General features: G+C 31.6%; 1 pseudogene; it reads right to left on the bottom strand.

Moving 5' to 3' along the window:
- LOC149549599 (uncharacterized) overlaps window positions 1-23,208 on the bottom strand; it is a 78,604-nt pseudogene that overhangs the window by 32,097 nt on the left and 23,299 nt on the right.

Raw genomic sequence — 23,208 nt, 5'->3', positions numbered from 1 at the left:
CAATCCCTTTTGCATCCATCTACTTATTTCTTTCAACAAGATTTGAACACAATTGTCTTCAATCACCTCTTTACACATTAGCAAATTTGTATCAACTTGCAAACTCAATTGCAAAACTAGAAAAAGTATATATATAGTTAAAATATTTTTGTTTCTTGTGATCTATTAATCAATTTTAGCTTACATGTGTCATCTATATTTATATCTTATATTATTTTAAATGTACAATATAGTTTCCTTTGGATTGGGCTATTCTATAATCGACTTCCCATAAAATATTTGTAGTAATTGTTGTTGAGCTTAGAATCAACTAACTATTGCAAGTTTCTATGTAAGATTGAAGTTTCTAGGTGAGACTGAAGTTGTCATCCATTTTATAGATATTTGGCTATCTTTACAATTACATTTGTTTGAAAGGTTCTAAAGCATTTTAAACCAATATTTTTTGTGTGTGTTTTTTTGAAGACAACTTATTAAACAACTAATGCATGTTCTATGTGCTTTACATTTTGCCCATATTTTAACAGAGCATTTCAAATTATAATATCAAACAGGAGAATTTTAATGTATTAAAAAAAATTTAATGTAATTAAAAAAATTAATTGATAGTGAAGGTTGTGGAGTTCGGTTCTACACCTATAGTTTTCGTTTGCATCAAGGTCTCTAAAGCTTCTTTATGAAGTTCTTTTTGCACATGGGCTGCAATTATTTTGTTCCATCTCCTTTTTCTCATTGATGCATTACACCAAAGCGCTCACGTGATATGTATGAAATTCCACATTTTTTATAAATATCCCTTACAAGGGTATTTGCAACAATATCAAATAAAAGTCTTCTTTTAAGTGTTTTTGATATTGACATTTTAAGTGTTTGATATTGACAAATAAAAATAGAAAAACAACAAAGAGAAATGCAGGTAGCTACCAAAGGTTTAATGAGGAAGGGAAACTAAGATTAAATAAGCAGGAGATGGCATGAAATGAGTGAAGCAGAACAAGTCAACATGACAGTGGACAAGGGATAGTGAATTTAACACGGCAATCGTGACTTGGATGGGAAAATTAATGGTGTAATCAAATCAGATGACTTTGGAGAGGGGAAAGAAGTACCAATTTTCCCTTTTTTTTTTGTCTTTTTTTTTAATGAAATATGATCAAATATTAATTAAAAAAGATTTATATATAGTTTAAAAGTTAAAATGTTTGGAAGATTAGCATCATTTTAATCTAATTTTGTTTTGTTGTTCTATCTTAGAGCTATTGTTGTGTTTTTTTGCATTTGTTATCATTAGTGTCATATAATTTTTATGTTTTGTTCCTATCATATGAAGTCTATAATTATTTTTCTTGCTAGCTAGTATCGCATATACACATCATTCAACACACTTATATCCTTTGAGTATTTAATCATAGAATATTCAGTTTATACACATTTATGTTCTTCTAGCCTTAAACATTTCTTGTAGAGCTATCATTTCCCCAATATGTGAACGTCCTATCATCATCTTCGTATTTTGAATGTAGGCATACATCTTATGTTTCAAATATTTAAGATATTCACTTACTCATGAATTATTTATTTCTCCAAGGGAAACAAAAATATAGCATCTTGTAACCTTCTATGGTATATTATGGCATGTCCTAGTATTGTTTTACACCTTAACCTAGGGATCATCCTTGTTTCTAGTATTAAACATTCATTTATGTGTTTCGTCATCTTTTCTTTTTCTCTTTTGTATTCTTGACATATTAGTGTCCTTTGGAATTGTGGAGCTAAATACCTTTCTCTTACCATGCACACCAAGGTATTTCTCTTTTGCACTCCGAATTAGTTCCTTACAAAATTATTTTCTCTCTATTTGTTTTGGTAGTCCTAGAAAAATGAACGCTAATTGCACGTGCCCTTTTATGCCTCATTTTGAATTAACTACTAATAGATATTAGAAGAGAAGAATATAAAATACATGAGGGACTAATTTTCTTCTTTTTACACTATATTTTAAAATATATTCTTGAAAACTATATTAATTCATTTTTATTTAATTTTGTTATATCTAGTATGTTGCCTTGTGTGATGTTTAGTTCTTATGGTCCATAGATTATCTTGGTATAGAATTTTGAAATGTGTCAACACATTGCCTAGACAATAGTATATTGTGCTAGAATCTTTTTTTATAGGTAATTGACTAAAGGCTAGATTATTTATTACTCTTATGTTATTCGTGTTAAATTAGTTATTATTATGTGTTAATCTCGAGTAGATTTGAACCCTAGACCTCTCCGATGAGAGGCTTGCAATTACACCATGCCTTGTATGCTCTTGCCTATATTGTGCTAGATTCTTAACTAATTGATCTTTTCACATTTTTTTTCAACGTACAACCTAATGCTTTCATGCTATTAGTTTAGTACCAAAATGATAGATCTCCATATAAATAAATCAATGTCTGATATTAAATCATCTATCTATTTAAAACTTTATAAATGACCATAAAATGGTTTTCCTTACCTAAAAACCACTACCTATCAAAAAAAATAGAAATTATGTAAACTTTATCAATTTAAAAATAAACAAGGCTCATAATCATACTTATAATTTTATAGAGTTCAAAAGAAATTATATTAATAAAAACAAAATTGATTCATGATAATTTTATGATTTTATAGAGAGTTCTAACTAATAATTCAAATTGAATATCCTTCAAATAAATATTATTTAATTACAAATGTGTAGATATAAAGCGAATAAATAGCAAGATTGATCTATATTACATTTTATATCAATATTACATCTAATATCATGGTTACATATTTCATTGCGTGGTATCTTCCCACCATCTCTTGATAATATTTGCAACTAATTTCATGTCTTATAAAGTCCTTCACACATTATTCGTAGGAGTACAATCAATGAAGATAGGATTAATTCATGTATGGCAGTTTTGCCTTCCACCCAGGTAATTATTTTAGGTGGGTTTCAAACACGGCAATAGTGAGAGGTGATAAGAAAATGAGTGAAGCAGAACAGATCAAATGAATGATTAGAAACAATAATGTGTATCATCTTTCCAATACGGAAAGGAAGTCATTTATTTCCTTAACAAAACATGATAATTGTCAAACTATCGTGCAGAGGAAGGTGGAAATATATGAATCTATCGTTTCCAACACGCAAATATTGGTAGATATTTGAGAGAGACTTGATGTTGAGCAGACTAAGAGTGAGTGGAACACACGACGTCAAACTGCGTGTGGAAATTTAGAAATAGAAATAATTGTGACCACAATCTTCAAAATCTTTGCGGATGAAAAGTCTTCCATATAATATTCATTGCAACTATACTTTTCAAGAGCAAAGAGAAGTCTTTGATGGTCAATAACATGAAGTTTAAATGACTTAATTTAATCACGACGACAGTAAGACTCTGTCTTAAAAAGAAAATCAATTCATACTGCTAAATAGAAAAGTCTTTCATATAATATTAATTGCAACTATACTTTTCAAGAGCGAAGAGAAGTCTTTGACGGTCAATAACATGAAGTTTAAATGACTTAATTTAATCACAATGATAGTAAGACTTTATCTTAGAAAGAAAATTAATTCATACTTCTAAATCATATTTATCTAATGTATACTCAAGGTAGGGAACATTGTCATTTTAGGAAGCACATTTTGAATATATTGTAAAGTTTTAGATTTGATTAAGTTTAAATTGTAATGTCTTAAGTTTTCATTTCATACATCAAGGAAGGAGAAGGGTGAGAGAGACTTAAGGTTGAGTTGATTAGGAGTGAATGAAATACAGCATGTCAAAGTTCATGTGAAAATTTAGCATTAGAAATAATTGTATTCATTGCAACTACACCTATCAAGAATGAAGAGAAGTCTTTGATGAATAGTAACATGCAGTCAAAATGACTTAATTTAATCATGAAAGTACGAGTTTGTCTTATACAAAAAATTAACTTTAAATTCCATTTTAGCGTGCAATGGCTTAGATACTCAATTTAATATAGTAAATTATTTAGTGGGTGTAGATGGTCAATTTAATAGAAATAAATTGTTTGGTAGTCTAATTTTGTGAAGATCTATTCAAGATTTATTTTTCATCTTTATCTTTATGGGGCTCTAATGTATTAAGAACCACAACAAAATGTATTGTAAAGGAAGAATTATCATAGGTGTTGCAAGAACACCTAATGTAAATATAGTATCAATTTATTGAACATTGAAGAATAGTTATGTACATAAATTTTGAATATGTAAATCTAGGGCCATACAATTAAGAACCTAAAAAATAATTACTATGAATTTTTTCAAATTTGAGCAAGATAAGATAGATTTATAAATGAACTATATTAGTTCTCTATTTTCTTTTGAACAATACACATTAAATAGAATTTGATGTAAAATGAGGAAAAATGCATTCAATAAAAACAAAATTACAAGTGGGGCATAACAAGATGTGGTTTGCTAGGCTTCAAGCATTTGGAATTTAAGAATAAACATAAATTAAAGCACATTCAAACATGTATTGTATGTTAATGAACAAAATATAAGTAAGGATGAGGATCTTTAAACTAAAAATACAAAAATAAAAAATAAAACCTAATCTCCATCAAGGTTACAAACCCTTGTAGTAACAATCTTATTGTACAATCATCAAGAAGTGGATGACCAATACCCTTGTCATAATAATCTCACACATCATATTGGTATCCTACGTACCTAATAAGATAGCCTCATCTTTACCAAATTACTTTCAAGTATGAATCAAGATATCTTGTTTTAACGTGCATTCCCAAAAACTTTGGCAAGACTAAAACATATGTCTTAAGCTATTAAATTCCTAATTTATTTATTCGATACAACTATGAAGATAGATTTTCATTCAATTTAATAGAAAATGACTTTCAATTAACCAATTCACATTTCCTTACATAGTGTCCTTGTTAAGTCTAATATTGGCTCATCTTACTTAGAAGAATATGGTTCCCCTAAAACCACTCAATATTAACAAAAGCTATGAACATATTAATTAATAGTGCTGATTTATTTGTAGTGATAGTATGAATCTCCTTAGACTTATAATCCAAAGCATAACTCTGCAATGTCAAGAAAACTCCATCAATATGCCAATTTTTAACATATAATTTTGCATACAACATTGTGCCTTCCTATAATATATAACTCAATTCCCTTTTCTCCAATGTCATTCTTATAAAAGCATTCATTGAAACACTAACTACCCTGAATCTTCTCACAAATATGATAAAATAACAACATGCCTCGTGAAATATCGTAAACTAGTCAACAACATTGATGAGTAAGGATCCATTGTAGTTTGATTCCCTTTATCTAAGTCCTTCATGAAAAGTGAAGTATCATCCTACCAGGAAGCTTGTTAGCCAAGGAAAGAGGTTTGGTTAACCAAAATGCCAATTGTGGTGAGAACAACATTCCAAATCTCAATGGTCAACCAATGAAAAGAAAAAAGAATGCCCAAAAAGTAGAAAACTTGGCCATGGTGAATCTATTTCCAGGTATAGTAGATAATTTAGTATTGGGTGGGGAGGAATGATTGGTGGTAGAAGGGACTTTTATGTCATTTGATAAAAGAACTAGAGGCCAAAAAAGTCCCAAGAAATTGGATGAAATTTTTTTATCCTCTAATAGGGTAAGGAAAGAATCATTGACAAAATGCCCATTGACTAGCTAAGTGTTTGTGTTAGGAAGTGAAGTGTCTTGAACCCAACTTACAAAAAATGTATAGGATAATAAACATCCAAAGTGAACTCTGCAATAAGCACATATAATAAAGGTATAGGGAAGCCTTGGTGAATTGACCTATGAAAACCAAAAATAGTGGAGTGGCAAATATTAATGGTGACACAAGCATTGGTATTTACAAAAAAAAATTAAATTGAGAGTATAAAATGAGGGCCAAATTCATGATCTTTCAACATAGCTAAAATAAAAAGACATTCAATATGATCATAGTTATTATATTCAATTGATAAAGGTGTCAGATATTTTCATTAGAATTGATAGAAACCTACATCAAAATTGATAGAATTCAATCACTAACAAATCAATGTACAACATTTTTCATCAAATCACCACCTTGTAAAATGGGTTGCAAATGAAAGATAGGATCTTGGCCAAGAATTGTAACTCGTCAATAGAATTAACTTCTTATGAAATAAACTTCGTACTATATACTTTAAACATAGGTGAGTGTTAAAACAATAGAAAAAATATTGCCATTAAAACTTCTTGAAGAAAGACACTAGCACATATAACTCTGAGAAAAGCTCTATCATTTTTAGCTTGCAAGATTAAAAAATCAGCATGAATTCCTTATGGAGATTGTAGGGAATTCTTTGGGGATGATTGATTTCTTATGTGTTACATTCATGACTAGGGTTTTCATTGATGTCAACATATCAAATTTCTAAATAGTTTTGGTAGAGTAGCAAAAATAGTTTTCTTCAACATGTTTCAAGGCTACTAATTTTCTTTCAATAGTGATAGCAATATATTCTTGGATATTTATGGATCCTATGTCTATGCTCAAGGAAAGAAATATGAATTTTTTAGTGGATTTGCAAAGAATTGGTTGTAGGACAATATGCAAGAAACTATATGTTCTTGGTCATGTTGTATCATTTTGTCAAGGTTGAAGCTTGTTTAGAAAGTTTAGGTTTTGGTCAAAGACATGTTTGTTATTCTATGTTCAAGTTAGAAGAATTAGAGGATCATTCTGTGGAGGTCACTGAAGTGAAGAATGTTATTTTTTTAGTGCCAGGCCAACTATGTTATGTAATTGATGTAATTTGTAATATAACATATGGAGCCTAATTGTAATATCTTACAATGGTTCTATACTATTCATAGTACATTGGGAAATATTCAAGTCTGACTTAATTAGTTATTAGGACTTGGTATAAAGGAAAGAGGTTTTCTTAGTTGTAAAGTGTGTATGATTTGTGTGATCATATGTGGTCATATGTTATGTAATTTTATGGGTGTTTTGGATGCAAAATTGTGAAAGTCACAATAGTGAGTAATGTTTGGGATAAGTTGTGGCCTTCAAAGGAACTCTATTGGAAAGATTTTTTTTTATTGTAGTCAGATCAATTCTATTGGATATGTTATCTTGAATCGTTTAGTTATAATAGTTCTAAAGCAATTTGGACATTGGGCCTAGATATCTTCCTATTAACTCCTAATAGGCTTTGAATGGATCCTAGGGTGTGTGCACCAAGTTGGTGTACAAATTAGTTGAAACCAACCAAAAAGATAAATAAAATCTTCAATAACCTAATCACATTATGAATAACCTGATCTAGTTATTTTGAATTCAAAATAGTGGCTAGGCTTGGTATCCTAGACATATGGCCTTTTATATTTTAATAATAACCCGATTGGGTTATGTAGCCTAATTGGGTTATTAAATAACTTTTTTTTTAATGAAACCTGATCAATTTTTATAAAATTATATTTTTTTATTCAAACTCATTGCCAAGGGCATTTTTACACCCATAATAATGTTAACAACAATGATTGGAAAAAGAGAAAACAGAAACCTGATTGAGTTTTGATGTTTTTAGTGAGATTTTTGTCATCGTCAAGCATGGTTCCATAAACAAGGTATTTGTTCAAGTATTTTTCATTTATGTTTCTAATTCTTATAAAATTAAGGTTTGCAATGTATTTTACTTTTTTTGGTATTAGATGCATCAAAGAATCCAAGAAAATGAGCTAGAGTTGAAAGACCACATCCTACATAAAAAATGCAATCAACCCCCAAAGCATAAAACTCTCCATTGATTGTAGGACAATCATAAAACCCTCCACTCATTGCAACACAATCATAAAATCCTCCACCCACTATGAAGGCATACAAAAACCTCCACTCAATGGTCCCCCTCATCAGCCATGACCACCTATAAACCCTCCATGCATCCCATTAGATCATGTAAATGTACTACCCACAAGGACCTCATCAACCTCATTACACAAAATATCTCTTATGTTTCCTAAATAATCAATAGGTTGAGGTTATCTACTCTTGATCACCACTCAACCCTGGTGGATATGCTAGAAAGAATGGCCAAAAGTACAATTGAGATGTCTAGGGTGGTTACAAAATGAAGCTCATTAAGGGATAGGTGTCATGCATTTTATATTGATAAGTTATCATATAAATAATTGAAAGATGATGTCATAAAGAAAGGTGATATATTCACTCTTTTCATTGATCCCATTAGTAGAAACTTCTTAGAAGAAACTACTAAAATGTTTCCTATTCATTTGTCCATTCAAACTAGGATGAGATTAGACTTTTGGAATAGGGAACATATTTCATTTGACCTATGAACATGTAATAATTATGAGGTGCCTTTATAGTTTTTTTGAGAAAGCTATATTGTGAGTTCATCCTTAGCAAGAAGCCAAATTATTTTGACATCTGCTAGTTCTAGGGTAGAGGTAAAGGTTTTGCACAAGATAGACCAAGGGTCCATGTAGGGTGGTACCGACACATGAAAGGAGGTGTAAAACATGAAAAACTATGTCTTATGTCATGGTCCTAGTAGTTATAAAGGAGTCTATTGATGTATAGACCCTTCATGTAGTTGTATCATTGACCAATATCATCCTTCAACATGACACATAGTTAGTTGGGATAGTGGATGGATCGTCACCTACAATACTTTCACTATCATCAAATGTGTCAGTAAGGTCATCCTAGGCTATGCAAACTCCATCATTATCACCTATACCACCAATCTTATCCCCACTTGTGCCACCTATATCATCATCACATGCATTATTAGAGTCATTGGGGCACCATCAACATATGTGTTTTAGTTGTCAGCATATATGTGATGGAGAATATACTAAGGTGACTAAGAATGGATTGGCATCCCATCCATTTATACAAGCTATAGAGAGAGAGAGAGAGAGAGAGAGAGAGAGAGAGAGAGAGAGAGAGAGAGAGAGAGAGAGAGAGAGAGAGAGAGAGAGAGAGAGAGAGAGAGAGAGGTTTGGGATTTGAGATGGAGGTTATGGTTTAGGAGTTAGATAGAGAGAGAGAGGGGTTAGGGGTTTGAGAGGGATGGAGATAGGTAGGTTAGGGATCTGTGTGTGTGGGTGGAGGGGGTGGCTAAGGGTCAATGTGAGAGAGAGGGAGGTTAGCAAATTTTAGTAATTTTTTTTTGAAAAGGTAATATAATTATAAGATGTTTCAATAAAAAGCTATTAACTTAAAAGAAAATAGATAGCATACTTTGTTATTTTTAGCATCTTGAGTCTAGGCTATCTTTAAAATCTTGATATACATTAAGGAAATATGAAAATATATGACAAATATTTTAAGAAATAATTAGTTATGATCATTTATTACATTTCAGATTTGAGGAATGGTGAGTGATTTCATAATTGAATATGCTTTTGTTTATAATTTAAATTTTATGAATATAAAAAATAATAGTACTAATCCAAAAAATATTATATAAACAATACATTATACTATGAAAGTCTTAAGAGTATCCTTAATAAACCATTTTCATTAGTCAATTTTATACTAAAACAAATTTTCATCATAAAAAATGAGGTAACAATAATATATGAAGTCTCCTATTAATGATTTAGTTAGAAAAGGTTGGTTTGAGACCTTCAAATTAAGTTTTAGTGTAATCTACACATAAATCTTAAAAATATTTAGAAGATAGAAATAAATGTCTTTTACTTAAATTGACTTATTTTTTATTTGAAGAAAGTATATATACTTGACATTTTTGTCACATATATCAAAAATATATTAGTGATAGGGATATTATATTAATTAATATTTCTTAAATATATTATATGTTATTTTGATAAAAATGTTTGACTAAAAAACTTTGTAGATACCTGCATATTCTTTTAGTATTAATATTTGCAAACATATTTACAACAAATAACTTATACTAATTTTATTTTAAAAGTATAATGTCACTATTATTGTACCTTGGCTTCAAGGCATGTACAACATATAATTTTTTCTATAAGGATATATCTAATCCTCAACAACACACATAATCTTGAATAAAACAAAAAATTGAATTAAAATATTTAAACAATACATATTGTAATTATCAATCAGCAATTATTTTTTGAGTTAAATGAAAAAAATTATTGCCAAAACATATGCATGAAAATAATGAAAATAATAAATTGAATATTTTTACTTCTATGTTGAATACAAATACCCATTTAAAATTTCAAACCATTAAAATTGTACTTGTATTTTATTGATGACTTTCTCAATAGTAATGAATTAACTTGTTATTTATTTATTGTTGTATAAGACAACAAACACTTTTAGTATTTTTCTTCCTAAATCCAAAAATTAAGATATCAAATTTGTCTAATTACAATAAAATCATTGTGTAATTGTTGATGTGTTTTTAATGACTCACCAAATAGTAGAAAAAAATATCGAAATGCCTTATCCTCTCTTGAACAAGCTCTCATGCATGCTAAGATTACAACAAGATCATACAATGACCAATGTCCATTAAATGTCAAGTCTTGACTATGGATAAGCTCGATAGTTGATGTGATCTTTTGATGATCATAAGGGTCTTTACGTGTGTTTACTCAGATTCATTTCAAACCATACTAGATGTGGGAGCTATCTTAAGTTTCTACAATGAAGTACCTTTTTTGGGTTTTCACAAAAGATGCCAATATAAAATGGGATAGGATTTAGAGATCCTAATCTATTCCTAAGGGAAATTATTATAATAGATGGTATTTTGGTGGAAATTTCCTCAATTTACTAAGCACCACTTCGCCAAGTTATACTACAACTACACATGAATTGGTGCAATCTTTTTTCTTTCCTTCTTTTTTTTGATAGGTAAGTGGTCAAAGCATTATGAATTATATTAATAAAATAATTAAGGTTATAGGTGTATGCACACTAAAATGGTCGCCTAGACTATGGGCTCCCATTACTCAATTTATCAATTTCTTGAATCAATAGTTTGCAATATTTTATTAAATCAATTTTCTTGATCAAATTTGATTATTTCATTTCTAAGGTTGATCATTTTATCCTAAGTCTTGTTTGATTAAAAGAAAATATCCCTTTTAATTAACTAAAATATGTCTCCATTTAATTAAAAGAAAACCTCTCTTTAATTAAATTCATCCACATTTAATTAATTAAGAGAAAAACTGATCTTTTAATTTAATTAAATATTTTCTATTTAATTAAAAGAACTTGCTCGCTTTTAATTAAATAAATCCCATGTGAAAAAGGAAATGAAACAAATGAAAATTAAATAAATTCTTTTTTCCTTCCCTCATTTAATTCTTCTCATCTTTTCTCATTGGAAGAATTTTGTTTCACATGGATCAAACTATATTATCTCATATTGGTTGTGAGAAGCTTCCCACCTCCACATTTTTCTTTATAAGGGAGAGCCCTCTCCTCATTTTTGACATCCATTATTATGCTATTGTTATGTTGTAGGTTTGGAGAGCAATTTTTGGAGAAGTGTGAGCATTAAAGATTTTTCTAGAGAACCTCTATCTTCTTGTCTTCTTCTCTCATGCATACATGGCTTCCATCATTATGATCCATCCTTGCATTTGCATATTAGCTTAGATCCATATTTGTTTTCATAGATTAGTATTGCATTGTTATTACATTTCCTTTATTGCATTGTTTTGTATTGTTATCATATAGATTATTTTTCATCTCTATTTGCATGCATTTTGGATCCTTGAATCTCTTATTTCATGGTGTACTTGGATGGGCACAAACTAGGTCAAACTGAGGGCCTCCATTATGAGACCTTACACTCCATGGATAGAGAGCTATGAGCCACCATTAGAGACCCCATTTTTGAGCAATCTTGGATATAATGACTCATAGAAGTGTGCCCACATTTTAGGCATACATTTTTGGTGCCATTTTCAGGGAGCAACCCACCTTTTCTTGTTGGTTTTAAATATTTTTGGACTTAATGCCCATGTGCAGATTTGTTTGAAGATAAAAACCCCTAGATCTAAAAGATTTGATCAAATCTCCCAAATGGCTAGGTATTTTAATCTTCTTCTTTTTTTGCAAGGTGACAACATATCAAAAAAGCTTCAATCCAATTTTCAAAATTTTTTGAGGTATTTTTGATGTGTTATCATTTTTTTCTTTATTTTTAATAAAAAATCATTTTAAGAAGAAAATTACCAATTTTTTTTGGAAAAGTCTATATTCTTGAAAATATATTTGAATTTTAAATAGATTTGGTTCTTTGTGTTTTAATTTTAGAGATCATTTTAGGGCTCAATAATTCAATTTACAAAAACTAGTATGTTTTGACAAAATATCTCCCTAAGGCACAATTGAAAAGATATTTTTAAAATTATGACATTCTTGAAGAGCTCTTTGATTTTTGATAAGGGTCACTTTTCTACATTTAGGGTTTTGGATCCAAATTCATATCATTTAGGTCCAATCTTGATGATTAGGTCAGATATCACTAAAACAAAGGGCATTTAATGAATAGCTTGTATTTAATTTTTACAATGGACCAATACATGATGTGAGCTTTCATTTGCTTTATTTTCTGATTATTATCACTCTTAAAAATTAGATTTTTAGATCTAACCCTAGTTTTACATAATTTGGATATATATTACATATCTTGTCTTTGCTTGTTTTACTTGTTGCTTTGTTCATTGCGAGTGAGCGTTCAAGTGTAAATGAAAGGTACAATAGAGAAAAAATGCATTGCAAGGATTACTAGGTATTTTAGTGGATCTCTATAAAATTTGAATATATAAGTAAAATGAACCCTCTCATATGTTTGGCTTAAATTCTTTTACATGCTTTTTGAGATCCACACTTCATTTGGTGCTCTAAAATTGGATCTAGATTTGCTTTCACGCATCTGTGTTTCACATAGTAATTAGGCCCTATGAATACTATTTGGGAGATCTTGAGACACTGAGCTTCATTCTCTTACTTTACATCTAAAGCTGCTCTTGATGACAGATACCCTATTAGATTGTGGTGACTGATCAAGAAAGTACTGTACATACTTCATAATTAGTGGGATTTGGGGCATCGCCTTGAAAAAAGAAATTTGGTACTATTCGCCATTCATAGATTTGCCACTAAAGTTATGGCTAATTATTGTTGACATGTTATAACCCTAAAGCGGTTTAATACTTGTATAAAAGGGTTTTGGGTTGGGTATTTTTCATTATGTTGTGATGCAAAATTGCTTCTTACAACGGTATTGAGCTGTAAGGGATTACAGATTGTAATCAAGTTGTAATCACTGGATTGTAATAATATTGGACTTGTTGTTTGGTGGACGTAGCCCAGAGATTGGGTGAACCACGTTAAATCTTGGTGCCTTGTGTTCATTTTTGTGTGATCTATTATTTTTTATTATTGGTTATATTTGTATGTAGTTTTTATTTCTATCAGTGGTTTACGCTAACAAGTGGTATTAGAGCAATGTTGTCTTTTAGTTATCCTCTGTTGGAAAGTCTCATAGTTAAGTGGAGTCTTATGGTTGAGTAGGAGCGATGGCTGATGAGGGTAAGCTGAGGTTTGACAGGTTTAATGGGAGGAACTTCTAGTTATGGAAGATGCAAATGGAAGACTATTTATATCAGAAGGATTTATGGAAGCCGTTGGAAGGCAAAGCCAAGAATCAGGGAACTATGTTAGAGGCTGAATGGGATCTTTTGGATAGAAAGGTACTCGAAAGCATTTGGTTATGCTTGGCACCATCAGCGACATTTAATATTACAAAAGCAAACACAACAGAAGATTTCATGAAAACCTTAGCAACACCGTATGAAAAGCCCTCCAGTTCAAACAAGGTATTTCTCATGAAGCATTTATTTAATATGAAAATGGCAGAAGGTGGATCTATTGCAGATCGTTTAAATGAGTTTAATAATATTACTAGTTAGTTATCTTCTGTGGGTATCAATTTTGATGAAGAAATTACCTAGGCTCTCTTGATTTTGCGTTCTTTGCCTAAAAGCTAGAATGGCTTGGTAATGGTGGTGAGTAATTTTGTTCCTGGATCTAGTACCCTAAAATATGATGATGTGATTGATGTTGTTTTGAGTGAGGAAACTCGTAGGAAATCCTCAAGTGGATCTACATCAAGAAGTGCTTTGAATGCACAAAGCAGGGGTAGAACGATTGAGAGAGGAAGTAACTCTAGAAATCATAAGAAATCAAGAGGAAAGTCAAAGGGGAGGAGGTCTCAATCGAGAGGACCAAATGATTGTTGGTACTATGGGAAACCAGGGCACAAAAAGAAAAATTGTTGGAATCGAAAAATAAATAAATGAGATAAATTAGATGGAGAAAGGGAGGCAAATGTGGTAAGTAAAAAATCCAAAGAGGATGCTTTGCTTCTGTCTTTAGAAAGTGTAGATGATTCATGAGTTTTAGATTTTGGTGCTTCATTTCATGCTACACCTCATAGAGGTTATTTCATTGATTATGTCCAAGGGGATTTTTGGCTTGTTTATTTGGGAGATAATGAACCCTATCAAATTGTTGGAAAGGGAAAAATTAAGATTAAGTTGCAGAATGGGAATCATTGGCTACTACATGAGGTAAGACATGTTCCAAGGCTGAGTAGGAATTTAATTTCAGCTTGGCAACTTGGTGATGAGGGTTGTGTAGTTACTTTTAATGATAAAAATTGGAAGGTTTCAAAAGGTTCCCTTGTAGTAGCAAAAGGTGTGAAACTAGGCACCTTATATCTTTGTACAGGTCATATTGTTCCTTCTACTTTGATTGTTTTAGAGAAAAATGAATGTTTAGAAACAATTGCTACAGTTGAGCAAGGAGAACAAATAGCTGATGTAGATTCTAATACATCGTTGTGGCACAACAGACTTGGGCACATGAGTGAGAAAGGTATGAAAGTACTTCATTCAAAGAAAGTTTCACCAGGTCTGAAATGTGTTAATATGAATTTCTGTTAAAGTTGTGAGTATGAAAAACAAAAGAGAGTGAGTTTTGTAAAGACTGGGAAGGAAAACAAAAAGGAGAAATTAGAGCTTGTGCATACAGATGTATGGGGACCAGCTGAGGTATCTTCCCTTGGTGGCTCTCATTATTATGTTACATTTATTGATGATGCAACTAGAAAAGTATGGATTTATTTCCTTAGATATAAATTTGATGTATTTCAAACTTTTAAGAAATGGAAATGCTTAGTTGAAAATGAGACTGGTAAGAAATTAAAATGTCTAAGATCTAATAATGGTGGTGAGTATTGCATTCATGAATTTGAAGATTATTGCTCCACTAATGGTATTTGTAGATAAAAAATATTCCAAGGAAACAACAAGAAAATGGAGTGGCTGAATGCATGAACAGGACTATAATGGAGCACATAAGGAGCGTGAGGTTGCATGTTGGGTTGTCCTTACACATGTGGGTGAAGGCTGCAGTATATTTGATTAATAGAGATCCCTCTACTCCTTTGAGATGTGGTATTCTATAGGAGGCATGGACTAGTAAGAAGGTGAGTTATTCTTTTCTCAAGACCTTCGGTTGTGAAGCTTTTGCTCATATAGACTCTGAAAATAGAACCAAGCTAGAAGCAAAATCAAAGAAATGTGTCTTTGTTGGATATGACATTAATGAATTTGGTTATAGGCTTTGGGATTTTGAAAATCATAAAATTTTTAGAAGTCAGGATGTCATATTCAATGAGAAACTATTGTACAAAGATCTATTACAGCAACATGAGAAAAAAGAATATGATTATGTAGTGTTGGATGACACTCCAAAAGCTGATATTCTAGCCATTCCTCATGATGTGCAACAACTGCAACAACAAATACCACACACACCAGTGAATGTTAGATGGTCAACAAGGAAAATTAGACCTCTACAAAGATTCTCTCCTTCTTTGTATTCTATTTTACTTACTAATGCTGGTGAACCTAAAAGTTATGATGAAGCTGTGCAAGTGGATACTAAGATTTAGTGGGAGTCTACAATGAAAGATGAAATGGACTCTTTGCTGAAGAATAAGACATGGGATCTATGCAAGTTGCCTATAGGTAAAAAAGCTTTATAGAATAAGTGGGTTTATAGGTTGAAAGAAGAGGAAGGAGGTAAGAAAACATTTAAGGTGAGGTTAGTTGTAAAAGGATTTGTACAGAAAAAGGGAATTGACTTTGATGAGATATTTTCTCCTATTGTTAAAATGACTTCTATCTATACTATTTTAAGTCTTGTGGCTATTGAAGATTTGCATTTAGAGTAGCTAGATGTTAAAATAGCCTTCCTTCATAGTGATTTGGATGAAGAAATCTATATAGCTCAACCACAGGGATTTGAGGTCAAAGGTAAGGAGAACGTAGTGTGCAAATTGAAGAAAAGTTTATATGGCTTGAAGCAAGCACCTCGACAATGGTATCTAAAATTTGATAGGTTTATGTATGAGCATGGCTATAACAGATGTCATTCAGATTATTGTGTTTATTTTAAGAGGTTGGATGATGATAGCTATATTATTTTATGTTTATATGTTGATGATATGCTTGTAGCTGGGTCTAATATGGATCATATTAAGGGGCTAAAATTCCAGTTAGCACATGCATTTTCTATGAAGGATTTGGGGGAAACAAAACAAATCCTTGGTATGAAGATTTGCAGAGATAGGAAGAACAAAACATTGATGCTATCTCAGGTTGATTATGTTGAGAAGGTGCTGCAATATTTCTCTATGGAGAATGCTAAAGTTGTCAGCACACCTTTACCTGGTCATTTGAAGTTGACTAAGGAGATGTGTCCTAAGACATAAGAAGAGGAGGATAAGATGTCCAAGGTACCCTATGCTTTAGTTGTAGGAAGCTTGATGTATGCTATGGTATGCACTAGGGAAAATATTGCACATGCAGTGGGAGTCGTTAGTAGGTATATGAGTCATCCAAGATTTGAGCATTGGAATGTTGTCAAGTGGATTCTTAGATATTTGAGAGGATAGTGATACCAAGTAGAGTACTACAGGTTATGTCTTTACTGTTGGTGGGGCAGCCATGTGCTGGGTTTCTAGGTTACAAAAGATTAATGCTCTATCCACTATAGAGGCAGAGTATGTTGCTACTATAGAGGTAGCCAAGGAGATGATATGGCTTCAGTTCTTCTTGGAAGAATTGGGACATCCTCAAAAGGATAATTATTTGTTCATAGATAGTCAAAGTGCCATTCATCTTGTAAAGAATTTAGCTCTGCATTCTAAGACCAAACACATACAGTTGTGGTACCATTTCATTCGGTCAGTTTTGGAGGATGGAAAATTAAAGCTGGAGAAGATACATACCAATGACAATCTAGCAGATATGTTGACAAAGGTTGTAACAAGGGAGAAGCTAAAATCCTCTTCATCTTTGGTTGGTCTTTTAGACTGAACATGAATAAAAGAACAACAGAGTCTAGGGTGGTTTGATCTAGTGGAAGCCCCATGTGGTAGTGGTATTGCTATAGGATCAATCTCCAAGCGGGACATTGTTATGTGAAGCCTGATCAGTCCCCAAGTGGGAGATTGTTAGATTTTGGTGATTGATCAAGAAAGTACTGTACATACTTCATAATTAGTGGTTTATCATAATTTTTGGTGTCAGTGATTTATCCTAACATACCCTTGTAGGAAAGGAAGGATATTTGTTCTTATCTCACTATTCTACTTGGATTTGTGCTCAACATCCATTAGTCCTTCCTCTTTTGAGATTGGTGGTTTTTTTTGTTGGATTTTCCAAATAGTTGGTGAGGTGATTTCAAATTAGCAAGTCAAAGAATCTTGCTTTCTATGTTTGAGTAAGGTGAAGAGGCTAGAGGAGTATCCTTTGTTCCCTTTTGGGCACATCAGAAACTTAGAACCCTTGAATCCAAACCATGTCTCCATGTGGTACAACTTTGTGAGTCTTCCTTGATTAGAGAGGGGTAAACCATAGTGGACATTCCCTTTATTGGGTCAACCACATGGATGGAACCTCAAGCGGTAATAGCTATTTTTGATGTGGTAGTAGCAATTGCTATATAAATGTCCTTGTGGGGGAAATCTTTGCAAGCATATTCTTTTGTTGGGCTATCAGATCTCCTTAATATCTCCAATTGATTAAATTCTTAAAATATGTCAAAACTTTGGTGTGCTAGGATTGGATTTCACCCACTTTAGATTGCAAAATTTGCAAGTTGAACATTACTAAGAACCATAGTGCTACCAAATTTTCTTTTCTAGGACTATGTCCATGATTGAAAACATTTTGAGAACATATATAGTATTGGTTCTAGGGATTAGATTGATACTATGAAACTATTCGTGTTCATGTGCAAGTCTGCTTTGTTCCTTGCTCATTGTTTGAATACATTTGCTTGAATCTCTGATTGTTGTCTTGCATGCCTGGTTCATGATAATAGATCTATTGATACACCTAGTTAAACATTTAAAATGAACAAAATCTGAGTTCCTAAGTTGAGACTTTATGATCAAACTACTTTGTTGTCCTATTATTTCCAATCTCCCAAAGTTGATCCAGTTCAGATTAGGCTACTTACCCCATTGTTAAAAGCTTGTTCGCACCTTGGATTATTGTGCTTTGACCTCTTGAATTAGTAATCATTGATTTCACAAGAGACCTTGTTTGGAGTTGATGAGTTAGAGACTGTCCTTGTTGAGAAAGATATACTTTGGGGATATGTGTAGGATCATGGTCAACCAAACTATGCTCTTAAGTGGTAATAAAAATTAGAAAATTAGGGTTATGTCAACTTGACATACAATTTTTTACTTGTTATTAACACTATATCAAAAATTTCAGAGAAAAGAGTCCCTAGCAAATTGAATCTAGTTTCTAAACTACAAGGACTTATCTCAAAAAAATAAAAATTGATTGGTCAAAATTTTAAATTTTAATGCAATATTACAAAAATTTCAGAACAAAAATAAGAAGTGGATGTATGTCTAATCACCTTAATCAAAATTAAATGATAATATTTTTTTAATAATATTATAGATATAAGTAGTAGACTCGTGCCTAGATGTGACACATATTTTTGGATATTTTTATTCTAAATAAATGATTAATAATTAATTTTTGACTTTAACATTTTTGAAATTAAAAAAATCTCATGTCTTACCATCTTAACTAATTCAAAACTCTGCAAAATTCAAATTTTAATTTTTTCCTTATAGTAGATGAAACATAGAATGTGATGCATCATTTGGATTTAAAAAATGTTGTACCATTTGACAGTTATAGTTATTTTTCAAGTAGTGTGTCAGTCAACACTTTATATGTAACTTCATTAGAAAATAAGTAATAATTACTTACTACACTCACAATTTGACAAATGTTACATTTGTGGAAAGATAAGAATATTCTTAAGAAGCCCTTTTCATTTCATCAAATTTTGGTGGAAAAAAGTTGTCAACTACATATTTGAAGTAAAAATCACATAAAAATAGGGTATTCACCCAAAGTTGTGGGCAACTCTATGGAAGTGTTGGTTTATGCCTATTGTAATATTTTATCTTATCATCTCTTTCTTGGACAAGTGAGTGCTTTTACTACCCTAGTAATATTTTATCTTATCATCTCTTTCTTGGACAAGTGAGTGCTTTTACTACCCTAGTTTGGTACCAACATTTCTTAGCTTTATCCCATCAACTAGTATCTTTTCTTTCATGTTGGGTACAAGTGTTACTACATGTTGCTCAACATTCAAATGAACTCAAATGCTATCAAATTTCATAAAATGACTCTTGGTATTCTTTCATCTTCATCTTTCATATCTTTCTAGTCTCCCATTTTCATTCTTTCTCTTCTTCATGTCTTCTTGATTCTTTTCCTCCTATTATCATATAGTCTACCTTCTTCTCTTCATCCTTTCTCTTCTTCCATTCTTGATTCTTCTTCTTAGAGACCATCATTTGAGCATATATGAACTTGACCTCCTTATTGAATTTGAAAAGCGTTGTTACTCCAATAGATATATGGATACCAACCTTGTGATAAAAATGATGGAAAAAGGGAAGAAATCAGATGTTCTTCCTAGGATCATATCACAATATCCCTCTTCCAAATATTCCTCATCTTCTAAGTCTTATCATGATTCTTATAAATATCATTCAAATTCTTCATCTTTTAGGTCTTATCATGATTCTTCTAAATATTGTTCAGATTCTTCATCTTCTAAGTCATATCACGATTCTTCTAAATATCATTCACATTCTTCATTTTTTATGTCTTATCATGATTCTTCTAAATATCATTCACATTCTCAATATTCCAAGTCTTACCATGATACTTCTAACTATCATTTGTGTAGGTCTTTACCTACCTCTTCTTCATGATATCATTATTCTTCTACTTCTACAAAGAGTCTTATTCTTCTTATTGAGACATACCATAATGAACAATATGAAAGGTCATGTGATATGCCTATCTATAATACCTATAGTGACAATGATTATGATGACAATGACTATTATATTCCTACAAGTCCTAAAAGTCCTCCTAGTTCTATGCTTGTTCTTAAAGGGGACGAGTCACAAATAGATATTGATGGTAATCCATATGACTCGAATCTTCAAAATAACATTGATAAATTTTATGAAAAATACCTAAATGATAAATCTATATTTTTTGAGGAAGAGAAAACATTTTTTTTCTGTTGAAATAAAACATCAATGCCATAAAAGTTCCTCTTCTAAGAACCCTCATGTTGCAAATAAAGATTACACTTTTGAGCAAGATCATGTTAATGTTGAACCTTTTTCTTCTGATGCTCCCTTCCATCTTCTACTTCCTCCACTATCCATACATCGCCTAAAGATTCTGAGTCTCTCAAATCTTCTACCAATCCTTCATCTGAAAAAAATCCTAATGCTTTTCATGCAGTTCTCTATAGTTATCCTCAAAGGCTACCTCATAAAGAAATTCAAGCTAACCTTCATTTGGCTACAAATACTTTTGATAATGCTAAACCTAAAGAGCCTAAGCCTTCATGCACTATAATGCATACTTCAACATCTATTCCTTCATCATCTATTCCAAAGTTTTCCATACAATTTCAACATGCTTCCTTCTCCTTAGGAGTGGCTTCATGTCAAGAGGATTCTAAAAATGATAAAGAAAAGAATATAAAGAAATATGAACATCAAGAATCCTCCATGTCATCCATTTTTTTTCATGACATCTTTGATCTTTTTCATGTTTCTTTTGATCCTCTATGCCCTTCCTCATTCAGTCCACCATGTCTTAAGTCTTCTCCTAAGCAAGATCAAGCTACTATTTATACCATTGGGCTTATTGACAATCAAAATGACCTTAATATAGTTGTGCCTTTCAAAGATGATACTTCTATTAAGGTTATTAAAAATAGTATTGTTACTTCCAATGTTGAGCCTATTGAAAATCAACAGAAAAACTCTACACTTATTTTATCCAAAGATCCTTGTACTCAAGCTTCAAGTACTCCTATCAAAGAAGTTGCTCCTATGCAAGATGTTTATGATCCCATTGAAAATCCCACTAATACATTATGGGTCAATTTGCAATGTCAATTTGCGATGGCAGGCAAATGTAATGTGTTTTTGGCTCTCTTTTTTCAATTTTAGCTCGACGATGTTGCAATTGTGACGCTAACTCCAATACATTTGGAGTGGAATTGTGATAGAAATTTGTGACGACAAAAAATGTTTTTTTTTTGGCCTTTTTTTTCAATTATAACCCAAAAATGTCACAATTGTGATGCTAACAGGATATAAGAGAAAAAAAAAAACCCAAAAAATGTTGCTCATTTGAAATCGACACAAGGATCTCTGCAATAAAAGGGCCAAGGCAACATTCAGAGGAGGAGGATGGAAAGGTGCAAAAAAAAAACCCATTACTCTTAGAATCCTTTTTTCTCCAATCATTATTATTATTTCGTGATCAATGAAATCCATGCCCCACATCTCCAGACATTGATAGTTTTAAGGGCTTCTGCGAATCAGATGAAATCTTTGTTTTTTAAGAAAGATCTTTGGCTTAGAAGCTGGAAATTTTTGGTGCCATGTAGGGCATCAATTTGAGAAGAGTTTAAAGCCACATAGCTTATTGGAATTAAGGTCAGAAGACATTCATGCTCATGCTTAAAGAAAACACATACATTGCTTGCCATTTAAGGCTATATCTAAATTATGGGAGGCAAAATATTAGTATCTGAATGGGGAGATTAGAAAGGTGACCAAAATTTGTCAATCTATTTGTAATTTATCTTAATTTTTTGACTATGTTCAAGAATTATTTTGTTTTCTTGCGATTTTAGGTATGGATTTTACGATGAATGTCTGAGAAAATATGGAAATGCAAATTTATGGAAGTATTTTACAGATCTCTTTGATTACTTTCCATTGACAGCCCTTATTGAAAGCAAGGTAAAGAAAAGGATATTATACACTATTTTGTTGGTACCCTGTGTAGCACAACAAACTTGTTTTTACTATAAGAATTTTTTCTTTTCTTTGTTTCATTGCAGATCTTCTACTTGCATGAAGGTCTGTCCCCATCATTGGACACACTTGATAACATACAAGCTTTGGATCACATACAGGAAGTGTATCTATACACATAAGTATAATGTTATGTGCTACATAGATTTGAAAAGAAGATCACAACCATAACATTTAGTTCTATGCATGATAGTGTCTTAGATCTAGTTCTATGTAGTGTCCTCTATTAGAAGAATTTTTTGTCCTAGTTACTAAATAGTTTTTATTTGAAAGTATTTTGGTTGTACTGGCTATGTAGTGCCCCACCAAGGAACCCTCAGAACTAAGCATAAAACATGCAGGGGATTTTGTTAAAGAAATTGCATCATTACACACTTAAATTAGGACAACAATGCTAACAAGATGAACAAAAATGAACAAAAAATCACTATCACTTTGTGCTTGTGCACAAGTAGAAGTCTTGACACACTTCCAAGGGTCACCTGACACTCTACTAAACAATTGTAATGAAATTTCCACATTCCATTGTTTTGCCTGACACAAATGGCCTATTATTAGACCAATAGGGATGAAGGTGCCAATTACCAGTTAGAGGCACCGATTAATGTATGTGTTGAAATATTGGTGGAGACATTGATGTAGAAAACTTGCCTACAAG

Source organism: Cupressus sempervirens, chromosome 7, assembly GCF_028749045.1.
Source record: "Cupressus sempervirens isolate cs-2001-9-10 chromosome 7, ASM2874904v1, whole genome shotgun sequence".
In the NCBI taxonomy this organism is placed as follows: Eukaryota; Viridiplantae; Streptophyta; class Pinopsida; order Cupressales; family Cupressaceae; genus Cupressus; species Cupressus sempervirens.
The sequence above is the reverse complement of the archived record's forward strand: the minus strand, read 5'-3'. Positions and strand labels throughout refer to the sequence as shown.